Source organism: Hydractinia symbiolongicarpus, chromosome 9 (genome assembly GCF_029227915.1).
Source record: "Hydractinia symbiolongicarpus strain clone_291-10 chromosome 9, HSymV2.1, whole genome shotgun sequence".
NCBI lineage: Eukaryota > Metazoa > Cnidaria > Hydrozoa > Anthoathecata > Hydractiniidae > Hydractinia > Hydractinia symbiolongicarpus.
This window is the reverse complement of record NC_079883.1, coordinates 10,745,074-10,762,038: the sequence shown is the minus strand read 5'-3', so window position 1 is coordinate 10,762,038 and position 16,965 is coordinate 10,745,074. Positions and strand designations below refer to the sequence as shown.

The following is a 16,965-nucleotide window of genomic DNA, read 5'->3' as shown; positions in this document are numbered from 1 at the left end:
TTACGGTTAGCAAGGCCGTCTTGGGAATATTTATCTGCTGAGATATTGGAGTTGGCTGGTAACGCAGCAAGAGACAACAAAAAAAGCTAGGATTATTCCAAGACATTTACAATTGGCTGTTCGTAATGATGAAGAATTAAACAAACTTTTGAGCGGTGTAACCATTGCAGCTGGTGGTGTTTTGCCAAACATTCAAGCTGTCTTACTCCCAAAGAAGAACGACAAAGGACAGAAGAAGTAAACCGCTACACTCAGAAAACAACGGCTATTTTTATAGCCACACATCTTTAAAAAAACATTGTTTTTTTCACAAAACTATAACCTTAAAGTCTAATAGATAATCCATGCATACGCCTTGTCCTAAGTAACTCAAAGAAATTAAATAAAAAAAATTTGATCACAACGTCAAAAATAAATTGCACGTATTTGCCCCTACTAATGTCTACGGCCATACCACGATGAACACACCCGTTCTCGTCTGATCACGGAAGTTAAGCATCGTCGGGCCGGGATAGTACTTGGATGGGGGACCGCCTGGGAACTCCCGGTGTCGTAGGCTTTTTCATTTTCATTTGTTGCCTTTTCATTTCAATGGTGCTGTGATATATTTCTTGTTATAACAATTAAGGAACGTGGCGGTTGTTGAAAGTGTTTCCTATGACATTTTCCTACGACATTTTCAGGTGATAGTACGAGAAAAAAGAGCTTTCAAATGCATACAAACTCGATCTATTGCCGATCATCCAATAACCCTGACGGAATGGCAAATAAAATAAAATTCCGCCGCCTTCCGAGGACTTATATCGCAATCACGTTTCGTAACAGCCAAGCGAGTTTTTACCTTAGCGTTTAAGTCACCACCGACATTTGGCCCGCGCAACTTTTCTAAGCTCATTCATTTGACTTAAGGAGGGGGCGAGCGCGGACGCAGGCCCCCACTACCAGAAATTGTACGGTCGAGTTACTGACGTTTGCAGTAATCGCAGAGGTCAGCCCAAGCGTAGTGCAATGCAAGAGCCTCACTCTGGAAGAAAACCCTCATTGATCAGTCCTTTACTTCCCCGTCAGGTAAGTATGAGTTGGAACTGCACCGTAGCATGAGGGTACCCTTCAAAGTTTGTTAATGCTTGTGGCTTGAGTGTGTTTATAAACTGCCGTGTCGCGGGGCATAGGCTGTATTCTCCCCCAGTGTACGCGTTTTGTTCCCGCCGTAGACTATGCAGAGTGCCGTCGGAAAGAGGACTGCTATTATTCTTTTATTGCTTATGTGGGCCGCCATCGGTAATAGTGCAACACCAAGGCAACCCGTGGTCACGGCGTGAATGAATCCACCTCCATGACCCAAGGCCAAAAATCAGATTAATATACTGGACCATTCAGAGAATGGCCTACCAGATATTAAACTGATAAGAACAGATACTACACTTGATCTTAGCCATTAGGCCGAGAAGCGATAAAGAACAAGCGTTGCCATGATAGGCATCGTCCACACACCGTAACTGCTTGTGGAGCATGTCACGTTACTGTAAAGCTTACAACTGTCACCGCGTACGGATGGACGGCGACATAGTAAAAATCACGGCTGTTGATTTAGCCGTAGGATGGAGAGCGACTGTAGCGAGTGGATGGTAACTTACATGAATGCTAACAAAGGCGACGATACTAAGTGCGTGATATTACTTTTCCAATATGACTGCGTACATTCCGTTTATCAACGCATTACGCCAGAACGTGCGCGCGCGTTACACAGTAGACCATGCAGCCGAAATGCGACAGTGCGACCCTGCCAGGAGTCCGAACCTGGAATCCCCTGATTCGTAGTCAGATGCCTTATCCATTGGGCCACAGGGCGATGCTTATGACTTCGCCCCATCGTTATTTTGGCTTGCGCATTCGTTTTACTTACGACAGAATTCTTTCGTGTTTGTAGCCATGAAAGAAAGGGACTTCTGTGAGTGAATTTTTTTACTGTGGTCTAATAAAAAAGTCGAAACGCAGTGCCCAATATATGAATTGCTCCTAATAGCCGGAAACAGGCCGTGTCGATGATGTAGGCCGACATACGCAACGCAAAACCAAAGAACGCTTTATGAAAATCCTAACACGGGCGCGGAAGAAGCCCAAATTAACAGAGTAGATGTAATGCTGAAGACCTCAAACTCCAGCAGCTTCTCTTTCAGACTATTGCGTCGTGCTACAAATAAAATTAACATGCTTTCGCATAGTCGCGGCTCCCAAAACGGACATTATACGATGTACAGAAACACACATTTCTGTTTTCGCGCCAAATCAATTCCCGGGAGTGGTACTTTTACGTCCGCATACTTCGCACCGTCCTTAAATTATATCTCATTTACACGGTAATGTTTAGTATACTTCTACTGTGATAACAAGCATCGTTTATCGTTGGATTGTTGTAAGAAAACATTAAAAATGAGTGAAGCAGCTTCTCCAAAGAAAATCGCACCCAAGAAGAAACCTGCTGCAAAGAAGACAGCTGATCACCCTAAATATGTGGACATGATCAAGGCTGCTATCGCTACCCTAAAGGAACGCGGTGGTTCATCTCGCCAAGCTATTACAAAAATATATTCATGCAAATTACAAAGTTGCTGAAAACTCAGATCATCATCTGAAAAATGGCTCTTAAACGAGGAGTAACATCAGGCGATTTGATTCAAAACTAAAGGCACTGGTGCTTCTGGATCATTCAAGCTAGGTCAGGTAAAAAAAGAAAAAACCTAAGAAAAAGGCCGCAGCAAAAAAGCCAACGGCAAAGAAGCCTACTGCAAAGAAAAGTACACCAAAAAAAGAAGCCAGCAAAGAAGAGCACGCCAAAGAAAGCAGCAAAGAAGCCTGCCACAAAGAAAGCCTCGGCTAAGAAACCAGCAGCTAAGAAACCCACAAAGAAGCCTGTTGCTAAAAAACCTGCAGCAAAGAAGGTCAAAAAGACTCCCAAAAAGGCAGCAAAGAAGACCGCAAAAAAATAATTTGTGTGTATCTGGCTATTACATTAACAAACGGCTATTTTTTATAGCCACACATTTACAAAAAAACATTATCTTGGTACAAAGTTAAACTTGTTTAAGTCACTTAAACAGTTTAAAAAAGAGTAATTTTAAGATTAGATTCCCTAAGTTTAAGTATTTTCGTTTTTAAATTTCTTATTTTCTTGCTTTTACTTTTCTTGCCCTTCATATTTTTAACATTGTCAAACTTTATGTAGCATAAAATTTTTATGTAGCATAAAATTTAAACAGAAAGCAGAACAAAGTTTGATATAAAAAGCTAGCCGTAATATTTTTTATGGATGTGTGGCTATAAAAATAGCCGTTTTTTGTTTGGTAAGATGCTTAGGCACGTTTCCCCACGAATTCTTCTTGCCAACTGGATGTCCTTTAGGCATGATTGTAACTCGTTTTGCGTGAATGGCACACAAGTTAGTATCCTCGAACAAGCCAACAAGGTACGCTTCAGAAGCCTCTTGCAGAGCCATAACGGCTGTGCTCTGGAATCGCAGATCTGTTTTGAAGTCCTGAGCAATTTCTCGCACAAGACGCTGGAAAGGCAACTTGCGGATCAAGAGCTCGGTTGACTTCTGGTATCTTCTGATTTCTCTGAGAGCAACTGTACCAGGTCTGTAACGATGTGGTTTTTTCACTCCTCCAGTAGCTGGTGCGCTTTTCCTCGCAGCTTTAGTGGCGAGTTGTTTTCGTGGAGCCTTTCCTCCAGTAGATTTACGTGCAGTTTGCTTTGTACGAGCCATATTTTAAGAAGTCGATGTAGTACGGATACACAAGACGGTCTAAAATGCACTATCGCGCCAAAGTTTTATTTCTCATATTGATTGACAGCTAAGGTTCAAAACAAACCATTTGATTGGTGCTAAGAAAGTAATTTCTGATTGGCGGCATAATGACATTACGCCTCATTACTTTAACATTTTTATAAAATCTGTGTTTTTTGGCTACGGGAAAACGGCTGTATCTTCTGATACACAAAAGCTTTTGACTTTTTTTTTTTTTAGTAAGTAGCAGAAGGTTTGGCGAATTCCAACGATGCCAAATTTATTGCCTTACTGAAACATTAAGACCACGAATTTTTAAAAAAACTACAGTTTTACTTAAAAAAATGTACAAAATGTCGGAACATTTTGTAATGACGCAACTCTATTGGTTAATTAGGGTGTTTCCACGAGCAGTAGGTAAATTTTATGGCCTCTTTTAAAGCTGTCTGAATTCTGTTAACTCAAAACGTTGTTTTTGTACTCGTTCTGTACGCAACTATATCAATATGTCTGGACGCGGAAAAGGAGGTAAAGGATTGGGAAAAGGAGGTGCTAAAACGTCACCGAAAAATTCTTCGTGATAACATTCAGGGAATCACAAAACCTGCTATTCGACGTCCTTGCTCGACGAGGTGGTGTCAAACGTATCTCTGGCCTTATCTATGAGGAAACCAGAGGTGTACTGAAGGTTTTCTTAGAGAATGTTATTCGTGATGCTGTAACCTACACAGAGCACGCTAAACGCAAGACCGTTACCGCTATGGATGTTGTTTATGCCTTAAAACGTCCAAGGAAGAACTCTTTACGGATTCGGAGGTTAAGCGTTGTCATTGCTCAACAAAAACGGCTATTTTTATAGCCACAAATCTTTTAAAACATTACTTTGTGCACGCTTCCAAATTACACAATGTGTAAAGTCTTGTCACAGTTACATTTATTGCTATACGATACTATGTCATATATGACACAAAAAAAATTTAGAAATACTTTGTAGGGTTAATTTGCCTGGGAGTGTTTCCGTGAAAAGCTGGGTTAAGTTAAATGTAAGCAATAACATGGATCAATGTACTTGTCTTTTCTGCAAGTACAGCTAATAATACGTATGAAAAGTGAAAGCTAATCCACACACACACATGGGGAAGTATTTTAAATGTAGGCTAGTGTTCTTAAGCACATTATTTAGAAGTTTTATTAACTTCGGTTAACTTGTAGTGACGCCAAGTAAATGTTTTTTTAAAGATGTGTGGTCTTAAAAAAGACCGTTTGTGTTTTGGTAGACGTTGGTTTACTTGCTGCTTGTGTATTTTGTGACGGCTTTTGTTCCTTCACTGACTGCGTGTTTTTGCAAGTTCTCCAGGCAAGAGAAGACGTACTGCGGTTTGAATTTCACGAGAAGAGATGGTCGACTTTTTGTTTTGAAGAGCCAAACGCGAAGCTTCGGAAGCAATGCGCTCAAAGATGTCGTTGACAAATGAGTTTCATGATGCTCATAGCTTTGCTTGAAACTCCGACATCTGGGTGAACTTGTTTCAAAACATTGTAGATGTAAATAGCATAACTTTCCTTTCTCTTTCTCTTGCGTTTCTTTTCACCAGTTCCACCAATCTTTCCTCCTTTTTTGCCGGCTCTTTTTTCACCTTTCTTGGCTACTTTAGGTGCCTGTTTTCCTCCTTTAGCTGCTGCGTCAGACATGGTTAAAAATTTTTGCTACTTAACTTGTAAATAAGCATTAAACTGCAAGTCAAAACTTTTTGTTTATAAGTAAAAAAATCGGATCGAATTCGATCCGAAAAACGCCGATACGCAATTTAATTGGTTAAAAAAAAAATCTTTTGTTTAATACTTAATTATGATTGGTTAAAAAAACATGATTTCGATCCTATTTTTATGATGAAAAAACGAGTAAAGTTTATTTCGTTAACACTTACGTTAAATATTCGTACGTTTTTGTATTAACTTACAAATCAAATCGCAGTTATGTCTGGACGTGGAAAAGGTGGAAAAGCTAAGGCTAAAGCCAAGACAAGATCCTCAAGAGCTGGACTTCAATTTCCAGTCGGTAGAGTGCATAGATTCCTTCGTAGAAGGGCACTATGCTAACCGAATTGGATCTGGAGCACCAGTTTACTTAGCAGCCGTCTTGGAATATTTATCTGCTGAGATATTGGAGTTGGCTGGTAACGCAGCAAGAGACAACAAAAAAGCTAGGATTATTCCAAGACATTTACAATTGGCTGTTTCGTAATGATGAAGAATTAAACAAACTTTTGAGCGGTGTAACCATTGCAGCTGGTGGTGTTTTGCCAAACATTCAAGCTGTCTTACTCCCAAAGAAGAACGACAAAGGGACAGAAGAAGTAAACCGCTACACTCAGAAAAACAACGGCTATTTTTATAGCCCACACATCTTTAAAAAAACATTGTTTTTTTCACAAAACTATAACCTTAAAGTCTAATAGATAATCCATGCATACGCCTTGTCCTAAGTAACTCAAAGAAATTAAATAAAAAAATTTGATCACAACGTCAAAATAAATTGCACGTATTTGCCCCTACTAATGTCTACGGCCATACCACGATGAACACACCCGTTCTCGTCTGATCACGGAAGTTAGCATCGTCGGGCCGGGATAGTACTTGGATGGGGGACCGCCTGGGAACTCCCGGTGTCGTAGGCTTTTCATTTTCATTTGTTGCCTTTTCATTTCAATGGTGCTGTGATATATTTCTTGTTATAACAATTAAGGAACGTGGCGGTTGTTGAAAGTGTTTTCCTATGACATTTTCCTACGACATTTTCAGGTGATAGTACGAGAAAAAAGAGCTTTCAAATGCATACAAACTCGATCTATTGCCGATCATCCAATAACCCTGACGGAATGGCAAATAAAATAAAATTCCGCCGCCTTCCGAGGACTTATATCGCAATCACGTTTCGTAACAGCCAAGCGAGGTTTTACCTTAGCGTTTAAGTCACCACCGACATTTGGCCGCGCAACTTTTCTAAGCTCATTCATTTTGACTTAAGGAGGGGGCGAGCGCGGACGCAGGCCCCCACTACCAGAAATTGTACGGTCGAGTTACTGACGTTTGCAGTAATCGCAGAGGTCAGCCCAAGCGTAGTGCAATGCAAGAGCCTCACTCTGGAAGAAAACCCTCATTGATCAGTCTTTACTTCCCCGTCAGGTAAGTATGAGTTGGAACTGCACCGTAGCATGAGGGTACCCTTCAAAGTTTGTTAATGCTTGTGGCTTGAGTGTGTTATAAACTGCCGTGTCGCGGGGCATAGGCTGTATTCTCCCCCAGTGTACGCGTTTTGTTCCCGCCGTAGACTATGCAGAGTGCCGTCGGAAAGAGGACTGCTATTATTCTTTTATTGCTTATGTGGGCCGCCATCGGTAATAGTGCAACACCAAGGCAACCCGTGGTCACGGCGTGAATGAATCCACCTCCATGACCCAAGGCCAAAAATCAGATTAATATACTGACCATTCAGAGAATGGCCTACCAGATATTAAACTGATAAGAACAGATACTACACTTGATCTTAGCCATTAGGCCGAGAAGCGATAAAGAACAAGCGTTGCCATGATAGGCATCGTCCACACACCGTAACTGCTTGTGGAGCATGTCACGTTACTGTAAAGCTTACAACTGTCACCGCGTACGGATGGACGGCGACATAGTAAAAATCACGGCTGTTGATTTAGCCGTAGGATGGAGAGCGACTGTAGCGAGTGGATGGTAACTTACATGAATGCTAACAAAGGCGACGATACTAAGTGCGTGATATTACTTTCCAATATGACTGCGTACATTCCGTTTATCAACGCATTACGCCAGAACGTGCGCGCGCGTTACACAGTAGACCATGCAGCCGAAATGCGACAGTGCGACCCTGCCAGGAGTCGAACCTGGAATCCCCTGATTCGTAGTCAGATGCCTTATCCATTGGGCCACAGGGCGATGCTTATGACTTCGCCCCATCGTTATTTTGGCTTGCGCATTCGTTTTACTTACGACAGAATTCTTCGTGTTTGTAGCCATGAAAGAAAGGGACTTCTGTGAGTGAATTTTTTTACTGTGGTCTAATAAAAAAGTCGAAACGCAGTGCCCAATATATGAATTGCTCCTAATAGCCGGAAACAGGCCGTGTCGATGATGTAGGCCGACATACGCAACGCAAACCAAAGAACGCTTTATGAAAATCCTAACACGGGCGCGGAAGAAGCCCAAATTAACAGAGTAGATGTAATGCTGAAGACCTCAAACTCCAGCAGCTTCTCTTTCAGACTATTGCGTCGTGCTACAAATAAAAATTAACATGCTTTCGCATAGTCGCGGCTCCCAAAACGGACATTATACGATGTACAGAAACACACATTTCTGTTTTCGCGCCAAATCAATTCCCGGGAGTGGTACTTTTACGTCCGCATACTTCGCACCGTCTTAAATTATATCTCATTTACACGGTAATGTTTAGTATACTTCTACTGTGATAACAAGCATCGTTTATCGTTGGATTGTTGTAAGAAAACATTAAAAATGAGTGAAGCAGCTTCTCCAAAGAAAATCGCACCCAAGAAGAAACCTGCTGCAAAGAAGACAGCTGATCACCCTAAATATGTGGACATGATCAAGGCTGCTATCGCTACCCTAAAGGAACGCGGTGGTTCATCTCGCCAAGCTATTACAAAATATATTCATGCAAATTACAAAGTTGCTGAAAACTCAGATCATCATCTGAAAATGGCTCTTAAACGAGGAGTAACATCAGGCGATTTGATTCAAACTAAAGGCACTGGTGCTTCTGGATCATTCAAGCTAGGTCAGGTAAAAAAAGAAAAACCTAAGAAAAAGGCCGCAGCAAAAAAGCCAACGGCAAAGAAGCCTACTGCAAAGAAAAGTACACCAAAAAAGAAGCCAGCAAAGAAGAGCACGCCAAAGAAAGCAGCAAAGAAGCCTGCCACAAAGAAAGCCTCGGCTAAGAAACCAGCAGCTAAGAAACCCACAAAGAAGCCTGTTGCTAAAAAACCTGCAGCAAAGAAGGTCAAAAAGACTCCCAAAAAGGCAGCAAAGAAGACCGCAAAAAAATAATTTGTGTGTATCTGGCTATTACATTAACAAACGGCTATTTTTATAGCCACACATTTACAAAAAAACATTATCTTGGTACAAAGTTAAACTTGTTTAAGTCACTTAAACAGTTAAAAAAGAGTAATTTTAAGATTAGATTCCCTAAGTTTAAGTATTTTCGTTTTTAAATTTCTTATTTTCTTGCTTTTACTTTTCTTGCCCTTCATATTTTTAACATTGTCAAACTTTATGTAGCATAAAATTTTTATGTAGCATAAAATTTAAACAGAAAGCAGAACAAAGTTTGATATAAAAAGCTAGCCGTAATATTTTTTATGGATGTGTGGCTATAAAAATAGCCGTTTTTTGTTTGGTAAGATGCTTAGGCACGTTCCCCACGAATTCTTCTTGCCAACTGGATGTCTTTAGGCATGATTGTAACTCGTTTTGCGTGAATGGCACACAAGTTAGTATCCTCGAACAAGCCAACAAGGTACGCTTCAGAAGCCTCTTGCAGAGCCATAACGGCTGTGCTCTGGAATCGCAGATCTGTTTTGAAGTCCTGAGCAATTTCTCGCACAAGACGCTGGAAAGGCAACTTGCGGATCAAGAGCTCGGTTGACTTCTGGTATCTTCTGATTTCTCTGAGAGCAACTGTACCAGGTCTGTAACGATGTGGTTTTTTCACTCCTCCAGTAGCTGGTGCGCTTTTCCTCGCAGCTTTAGTGGCGAGTTGTTTTCGTGGAGCCTTTCCTCCAGTAGATTTACGTGCAGTTTGCTTTGTACGAGCCATATTTTAAGAAGTCGATGTAGTACGGATACACAAGACGGTCTAAAATGCACTATCGCGCCAAAGTTTTATTTCTCATATTGATTGACAGCTAAGGTTCAAAACAAACCATTTGATTGGTGCTAAGAAAGTAATTTCTGATTGGCTGCATAATGACATTACGCTCATTACTTTAACATTTTTATAAAATCTGTGTTTTTTGGCTACGGGAAAACGGCTGTATCTTCTGATACACAAAAGCTTTTGACTTTTTTTTTTTTTAGTAAGTAGCAGAAGGTTTGGCGAATTCCAACGATGCCAAATTTATTGCCTTACTGAAACATTAAGACCACGAATTTTTAAAAAAACTACAGTTTTACTTAAAAAAATGTACAAAATGTTCGGAACATTTTGTAATGACGCAACTCTATTGGTTAATTAGGGTGTTTCCACGAGCAGTAGGTAATTTTATGGCCTCTTTTTAAAGCTGTCTGAATTCTGTTAACTCAAACGTTGTTTTTGTACTCGTTCTGTACGCAACTATATCAATATGTCTGGACGCGGAAAAGGAGGTAAAGGATTGGGAAAAGGAGGTGCTAAACGTCACCGAAAAATTCTTCGTGATAACATTCAGGGAATCACAAAACCTGCTATTCGACGTCTTGCTCGACGAGGTGGTGTCAAACGTATCTCTGGCCTTATCTATGAGGAAACCAGAGGTGTACTGAAGGTTTTCTTAGAGAATGTTATTCGTGATGCTGTAACCTACACAGAGCACGCTAAACGCAAGACCGTTACCGCTATGGATGTTGTTTATGCCTTAAAACGTCAAGGAAGAACTCTTTACGGATTCGGAGGTTAAGCGTTGTCATTGCTCAACAAAAACGGCTATTTTTATAGCCACAAATCTTTTAAAACATTACTTTGTGCACGCTTCCAAATTACACAATGTGTAAAGTCTTGTCACAGTTACATTTATTGCTATACGATACTATGTCATATATGACACAAAAAAAATTTAGAAATACTTTGTAGGGTTAATTTGCCTGGGAGTGTTTCCGTGAAAAGCTGGGTTAAGTTAAATGTAAGCAATAACATGGATCAATGTACTTGTCTTTTCTGCAAGTACAGCTAATAATACGTATGAAAAGTGAAGCTAATCCACACACACACATGGGGAAGTATTTTAAATGTAGGCTAGTGTTCTTAAGCACATTATTTAGAAGTTTTATTAACTTCGGTTAACTTGTAGTGACGCCAAGTAAATGTTTTTTTAAAGATGTGTGGTCTTAAAAAAGACCGTTTGTGTTTGGTAGACGTTGGTTTACTTGCTGCTTGTGTATTTTGTGACGGCTTTTGTTCCTTCACTGACTGCGTGTTTTGCAAGTTCTCCAGGCAAGAGAAGACGTACTGCGGTTTGAATTTCACGAGAAGAGATGGTCGACTTTTTGTTTTGAAGAGCCAAACGCGAAGCTTCGGAAGCAATGCGCTCAAAGATGTCGTTGACAAATGAGTTCATGATGCTCATAGCTTTGCTTGAAACTCCGACATCTGGGTGAACTTGTTTCAAAACATTGTAGATGTAAATAGCATAACTTTCCTTTCTCTTTCTCTTGCGTTTCTTTTCACCAGTTCCACCAATCTTTCCTCCTTTTTTGCCGGCTCTTTTTTCACCTTTCTTGGCTACTTTAGGTGCCTGTTTTCCTCCTTTAGCTGCTGCGTCAGACATGGTTAAAAATTTTTGCTACTTAACTTGTAAATAAGCATTAAACTGCAAGTCAAAACTTTTTGTTTATAAGTAAAAAAATCGGATCGAATTCGATCCGAAAACGCCGATACGCAATTTAATTGGTTAAAAAAAAAATCTTTTGTTTAATACTTAATTATGATTGGTTAAAAAAACATGATTTCGATCCTATTTTTATGATGAAAAAACGAGTAAAGTTTATTTCGTTAACACTTACGTTAAATATTCGTACGTTTTTGTATTAACTTACAAATCAAATCGCAGTTATGTCTGGACGTGGAAAAGGTGGAAAAGCTAAGGCTAAAGCCAAGACAAGATCCTCAAGAGCTGGACTTCAATTTCCAGTCGGTAGAGTGCATAGATTCCTTCGTAGAGGGCACTATGCTAACCGAATTGGATCTGGAGCACCAGTTTACTTAGCAGCCGTCTTGGAATATTTATCTGCTGAGATATTGGAGTTGGCTGGTAACGCAGCAAGAGACAACAAAAAAGCTAGGATTATTCCAAGACATTTACAATTGGCTGTTCGTAATGATGAAGAATTAAACAAACTTTTGAGCGGTGTAACCATTGCAGCTGGTGGTGTTTTGCCAAACATTCAAGCTGTCTTACTCCCAAAGAAGAACGACAAAGGACAGAAGAAGTAAACCGCTACACTCAGAAAACAACGGCTATTTTTATAGCCACACATCTTTAAAAAAACATTGTTTTTTTCACAAAACTATAACCTTAAAGTCTAATAGATAATCCATGCATACGCCTTGTCCTAAGTAACTCAAAGAAATTAAATAAAAAAATTTGATCACAACGTCAAAATAAATTGCACGTATTTGCCCCTACTAATGTCTACGGCCATACCACGATGAACACACCCGTTCTCGTCTGATCACGGAAGTTAAGCATCGTCGGGCCGGGATAGTACTTGGATGGGGGACCGCCTGGGAACTCCCGGTGTCGTAGGCTTTTCATTTTCATTTGTTGCCTTTTCATTTCAATGGTGCTGTGATATATTTCTTGTTATAACAATTAAGGAACGTGGCGGTTGTTGAAAGTGTTTCCTATGACATTTTCCTACGACATTTTCAGGTGATAGTACGAGAAAAAAGAGCTTTCAAATGCATACAAACTCGATCTATTGCCGATCATCCAATAACCCTGACGGAATGGCAAATAAAATAAAATTCCGCCGCCTTCCGAGGACTTATATCGCAATCACGTTTCGTAACAGCCAAGCGAGGTTTTACCTTAGCGTTTAAGTCACCACCGACATTTGGCCGCGCAACTTTTCTAAGCTCATTCATTTTGACTTAAGGAGGGGGCGAGCGCGGACGCAGGCCCCCACTACCAGAAATTGTACGGTCGAGTTACTGACGTTTGCAGTAATCGCAGAGGTCAGCCCAAGCGTAGTGCAATGCAAGAGCCTCACTCTGGAAGAAAACCCTCATTGATCAGTCTTTACTTCCCCGTCAGGTAAGTATGAGTTGGAACTGCACCGTAGCATGAGGGTACCCTTCAAAGTTTGTTAATGCTTGTGGCTTGAGTGTGTTATAAACTGCCGTGTCGCGGGGCATAGGCTGTATTCTCCCCCAGTGTACGCGTTTTGTTCCCGCCGTAGACTATGCAGAGTGCCGTCGGAAAGAGGACTGCTATTATTCTTTTATTGCTTATGTGGGCCGCCATCGGTAATAGTGCAACACCAAGGCAACCCGTGGTCACGGCGTGAATGAATCCACCTCCATGACCCAAGGCCAAAAATCAGATTAATATACTGACCATTCAGAGAATGGCCTACCAGATATTAAACTGATAAGAACAGATACTACACTTGATCTTAGCCATTAGGCCGAGAAGCGATAAAGAACAAGCGTTGCCATGATAGGCATCGTCCACACACCGTAACTGCTTGTGGAGCATGTCACGTTACTGTAAAGCTTACAACTGTCACCGCGTACGGATGGACGGCGACATAGTAAAAATCACGGCTGTTGATTTAGCCGTAGGATGGAGAGCGACTGTAGCGAGTGGATGGTAACTTACATGAATGCTAACAAAGGCGACGATACTAAGTGCGTGATATTACTTTCCAATATGACTGCGTACATTCCGTTTATCAACGCATTACGCCAGAACGTGCGCGCGCGTTACACAGTAGACCATGCAGCCGAAATGCGACAGTGCGACCCTGCCAGGAGTCGAACCTGGAATCCCCTGATTCGTAGTCAGATGCCTTATCCATTGGGCCACAGGGCGATGCTTATGACTTCGCCCCATCGTTATTTTGGCTTGCGCATTCGTTTTACTTACGACAGAATTCTTCGTGTTTGTAGCCATGAAAGAAAGGGACTTCTGTGAGTGAATTTTTTTACTGTGGTCTAATAAAAAAGTCGAAACGCAGTGCCCAATATATGAATTGCTCCTAATAGCCGGAAACAGGCCGTGTCGATGATGTAGGCCGACATACGCAACGCAAACCAAAGAACGCTTTATGAAAATCCTAACACGGGCGCGGAAGAAGCCCAAATTAACAGAGTAGATGTAATGCTGAAGACCTCAAACTCCAGCAGCTTCTCTTTCAGACTATTGCGTCGTGCTACAAATAAAAATTAACATGCTTTCGCATAGTCGCGGCTCCCAAAACGGACATTATACGATGTACAGAAACACACATTTCTGTTTTCGCGCCAAATCAATTCCCGGGAGTGGTACTTTTACGTCCGCATACTTCGCACCGTCTTAAATTATATCTCATTTACACGGTAATGTTTAGTATACTTCTACTGTGATAACAAGCATCGTTTATCGTTGGATTGTTGTAAGAAAACATTAAAAATGAGTGAAGCAGCTTCTCCAAAGAAAATCGCACCCAAGAAGAAACCTGCTGCAAAGAAGACAGCTGATCACCCTAAATATGTGGACATGATCAAGGCTGCTATCGCTACCCTAAAGGAACGCGGTGGTTCATCTCGCCAAGCTATTACAAAATATATTCATGCAAATTACAAAGTTGCTGAAAACTCAGATCATCATCTGAAAATGGCTCTTAAACGAGGAGTAACATCAGGCGATTTGATTCAAACTAAAGGCACTGGTGCTTCTGGATCATTCAAGCTAGGTCAGGTAAAAAAAGAAAAACCTAAGAAAAAGGCCGCAGCAAAAAAGCCAACGGCAAAGAAGCCTACTGCAAAGAAAAGTACACCAAAAAAGAAGCCAGCAAAGAAGAGCACGCCAAAGAAAGCAGCAAAGAAGCCTGCCACAAAGAAAGCCTCGGCTAAGAAACCAGCAGCTAAGAAACCCACAAAGAAGCCTGTTGCTAAAAAACCTGCAGCAAAGAAGGTCAAAAAGACTCCCAAAAAGGCAGCAAAGAAGACCGCAAAAAAATAATTTGTGTGTATCTGGCTATTACATTAACAAACGGCTATTTTTATAGCCACACATTTACAAAAAAACATTATCTTGGTACAAAGTTAAACTTGTTTAAGTCACTTAAACAGTTAAAAAAGAGTAATTTTAAGATTAGATTCCCTAAGTTTAAGTATTTTCGTTTTTAAATTTCTTATTTTCTTGCTTTTACTTTTCTTGCCCTTCATATTTTTAACATTGTCAAACTTTATGTAGCATAAAATTTTTATGTAGCATAAAATTTAAACAGAAAGCAGAACAAAGTTTGATATAAAAAGCTAGCCGTAATATTTTTTATGGATGTGTGGCTATAAAAATAGCCGTTTTTTGTTTGGTAAGATGCTTAGGCACGTTCCCCACGAATTCTTCTTGCCAACTGGATGTCTTTAGGCATGATTGTAACTCGTTTTGCGTGAATGGCACACAAGTTAGTATCCTCGAACAAGCCAACAAGGTACGCTTCAGAAGCCTCTTGCAGAGCCATAACGGCTGTGCTCTGGAATCGCAGATCTGTTTTGAAGTCCTGAGCAATTTCTCGCACAAGACGCTGGAAAGGCAACTTGCGGATCAAGAGCTCGGTTGACTTCTGGTATCTTCTGATTTCTCTGAGAGCAACTGTACCAGGTCTGTAACGATGTGGTTTTTTCACTCCTCCAGTAGCTGGTGCGCTTTTCCTCGCAGCTTTAGTGGCGAGTTGTTTTCGTGGAGCCTTTCCTCCAGTAGATTTACGTGCAGTTTGCTTTGTACGAGCCATATTTTAAGAAGTCGATGTAGTACGGATACACAAGACGGTCTAAAATGCACTATCGCGCCAAAGTTTTATTTCTCATATTGATTGACAGCTAAGGTTCAAAACAAACCATTTGATTGGTGCTAAGAAAGTAATTTCTGATTGGCTGCATAATGACATTACGCTCATTACTTTAACATTTTTATAAAATCTGTGTTTTTTGGCTACGGGAAAACGGCTGTATCTTCTGATACACAAAAGCTTTTGACTTTTTTTTTTTTTAGTAAGTAGCAGAAGGTTTGGCGAATTCCAACGATGCCAAATTTATTGCCTTACTGAAACATTAAGACCACGAATTTTTAAAAAAACTACAGTTTTACTTAAAAAAATGTACAAAATGTTCGGAACATTTTGTAATGACGCAACTCTATTGGTTAATTAGGGTGTTTCCACGAGCAGTAGGTAATTTTATGGCCTCTTTTTAAAGCTGTCTGAATTCTGTTAACTCAAACGTTGTTTTTGTACTCGTTCTGTACGCAACTATATCAATATGTCTGGACGCGGAAAAGGAGGTAAAGGATTGGGAAAAGGAGGTGCTAAACGTCACCGAAAAATTCTTCGTGATAACATTCAGGGAATCACAAAACCTGCTATTCGACGTCTTGCTCGACGAGGTGGTGTCAAACGTATCTCTGGCCTTATCTATGAGGAAACCAGAGGTGTACTGAAGGTTTTCTTAGAGAATGTTATTCGTGATGCTGTAACCTACACAGAGCACGCTAAACGCAAGACCGTTACCGCTATGGATGTTGTTTATGCCTTAAAACGTCAAGGAAGAACTCTTTACGGATTCGGAGGTTAAGCGTTGTCATTGCTCAACAAAAACGGCTATTTTTATAGCCACAAATCTTTTAAAACATTACTTTGTGCACGCTTCCAAATTACACAATGTGTAAAGTCTTGTCACAGTTACATTTATTGCTATACGATACTATGTCATATATGACACAAAAAAAATTTAGAAATACTTTGTAGGGTTAATTTGCCTGGGAGTGTTTCCGTGAAAAGCTGGGTTAAGTTAAATGTAAGCAATAACATGGATCAATGTACTTGTCTTTTCTGCAAGTACAGCTAATAATACGTATGAAAAGTGAAGCTAATCCACACACACACATGGGGAAGTATTTTAAATGTAGGCTAGTGTTCTTAAGCACATTATTTAGAAGTTTTATTAACTTCGGTTAACTTGTAGTGACGCCAAGTAAATGTTTTTTTAAAGATGTGTGGTCTTAAAAAAGACCGTTTGTGTTTGGTAGACGTTGGTTTACTTGCTGCTTGTGTATTTTGTGACGGCTTTTGTTCCTTCACTGACTGCGTGTTTTGCAAGTTCTCCAGGCAAGAGAAGACGTACTGCGGTTTGAATTTCACGAGAAGAGATGGTCGACTTTTTGTTTTGA

The 16,965-nt window shown here is 40.5% G+C and overlaps 9 non-coding genes and 1 pseudogene across 9 annotated transcripts; 3 read left to right on the top strand and 7 right to left on the bottom strand.

Annotated features, from left to right (window-relative positions):
* The first annotated feature begins 440 nt into the window (after window positions 1-440).
* LOC130658196 (5S ribosomal RNA) lies at window positions 441-559 on the top strand. The gene has a single exon (XR_008985413.1). It is a non-coding gene; the product is annotated as a 5S ribosomal RNA (ribosomal RNA).
* A 351-nt stretch (window positions 560-910) lies between these two features.
* LOC130660434 (U1 spliceosomal RNA) lies at window positions 911-1,076 on the bottom strand. The gene has a single exon (XR_008987633.1). It is a non-coding gene; the product is annotated as a U1 spliceosomal RNA (small nuclear RNA).
* A 186-nt stretch (window positions 1,077-1,262) lies between these two features.
* LOC130661469 (U2 spliceosomal RNA) lies at window positions 1,263-1,455 on the bottom strand. Its single transcript, XR_008988661.1, has one exon. It is a non-coding gene; the product is annotated as a U2 spliceosomal RNA (small nuclear RNA).
* A 3,617-nt stretch (window positions 1,456-5,072) lies between these two features.
* LOC130657660 (histone H2B, gonadal-like) lies at window positions 5,073-5,873 on the bottom strand (annotated as a pseudogene).
* Window positions 5,874-6,347: 474 nt separating this feature from the next.
* LOC130659354 (5S ribosomal RNA) lies at window positions 6,348-6,465 on the top strand. The gene has a single exon (XR_008986566.1). It is a non-coding gene; the product is annotated as a 5S ribosomal RNA (ribosomal RNA).
* A 351-nt stretch (window positions 6,466-6,816) lies between these two features.
* Window positions 6,817-6,981, bottom strand: LOC130660156 (U1 spliceosomal RNA). The gene has a single exon (XR_008987356.1). It is a non-coding gene; the product is annotated as a U1 spliceosomal RNA (small nuclear RNA).
* A 185-nt stretch (window positions 6,982-7,166) lies between these two features.
* LOC130661202 (U2 spliceosomal RNA) lies at window positions 7,167-7,358 on the bottom strand. The gene has a single exon (XR_008988396.1). It is a non-coding gene; the product is annotated as a U2 spliceosomal RNA (small nuclear RNA).
* Window positions 7,359-12,223: 4,865 nt separating this feature from the next.
* On the top strand, window positions 12,224-12,342 carry LOC130658195 (5S ribosomal RNA). Its single transcript, XR_008985412.1, has one exon. It is a non-coding gene; the product is annotated as a 5S ribosomal RNA (ribosomal RNA).
* Window positions 12,343-12,692: 350 nt separating this feature from the next.
* Window positions 12,693-12,857, bottom strand: LOC130660154 (U1 spliceosomal RNA). The gene has a single exon (XR_008987355.1). It is a non-coding gene; the product is annotated as a U1 spliceosomal RNA (small nuclear RNA).
* Window positions 12,858-13,042: 185 nt separating this feature from the next.
* Window positions 13,043-13,234, bottom strand: LOC130661201 (U2 spliceosomal RNA). Its single transcript, XR_008988395.1, has one exon. It is a non-coding gene; the product is annotated as a U2 spliceosomal RNA (small nuclear RNA).
* Window positions 13,235-16,965: the final 3,731 nt, after the last annotated feature.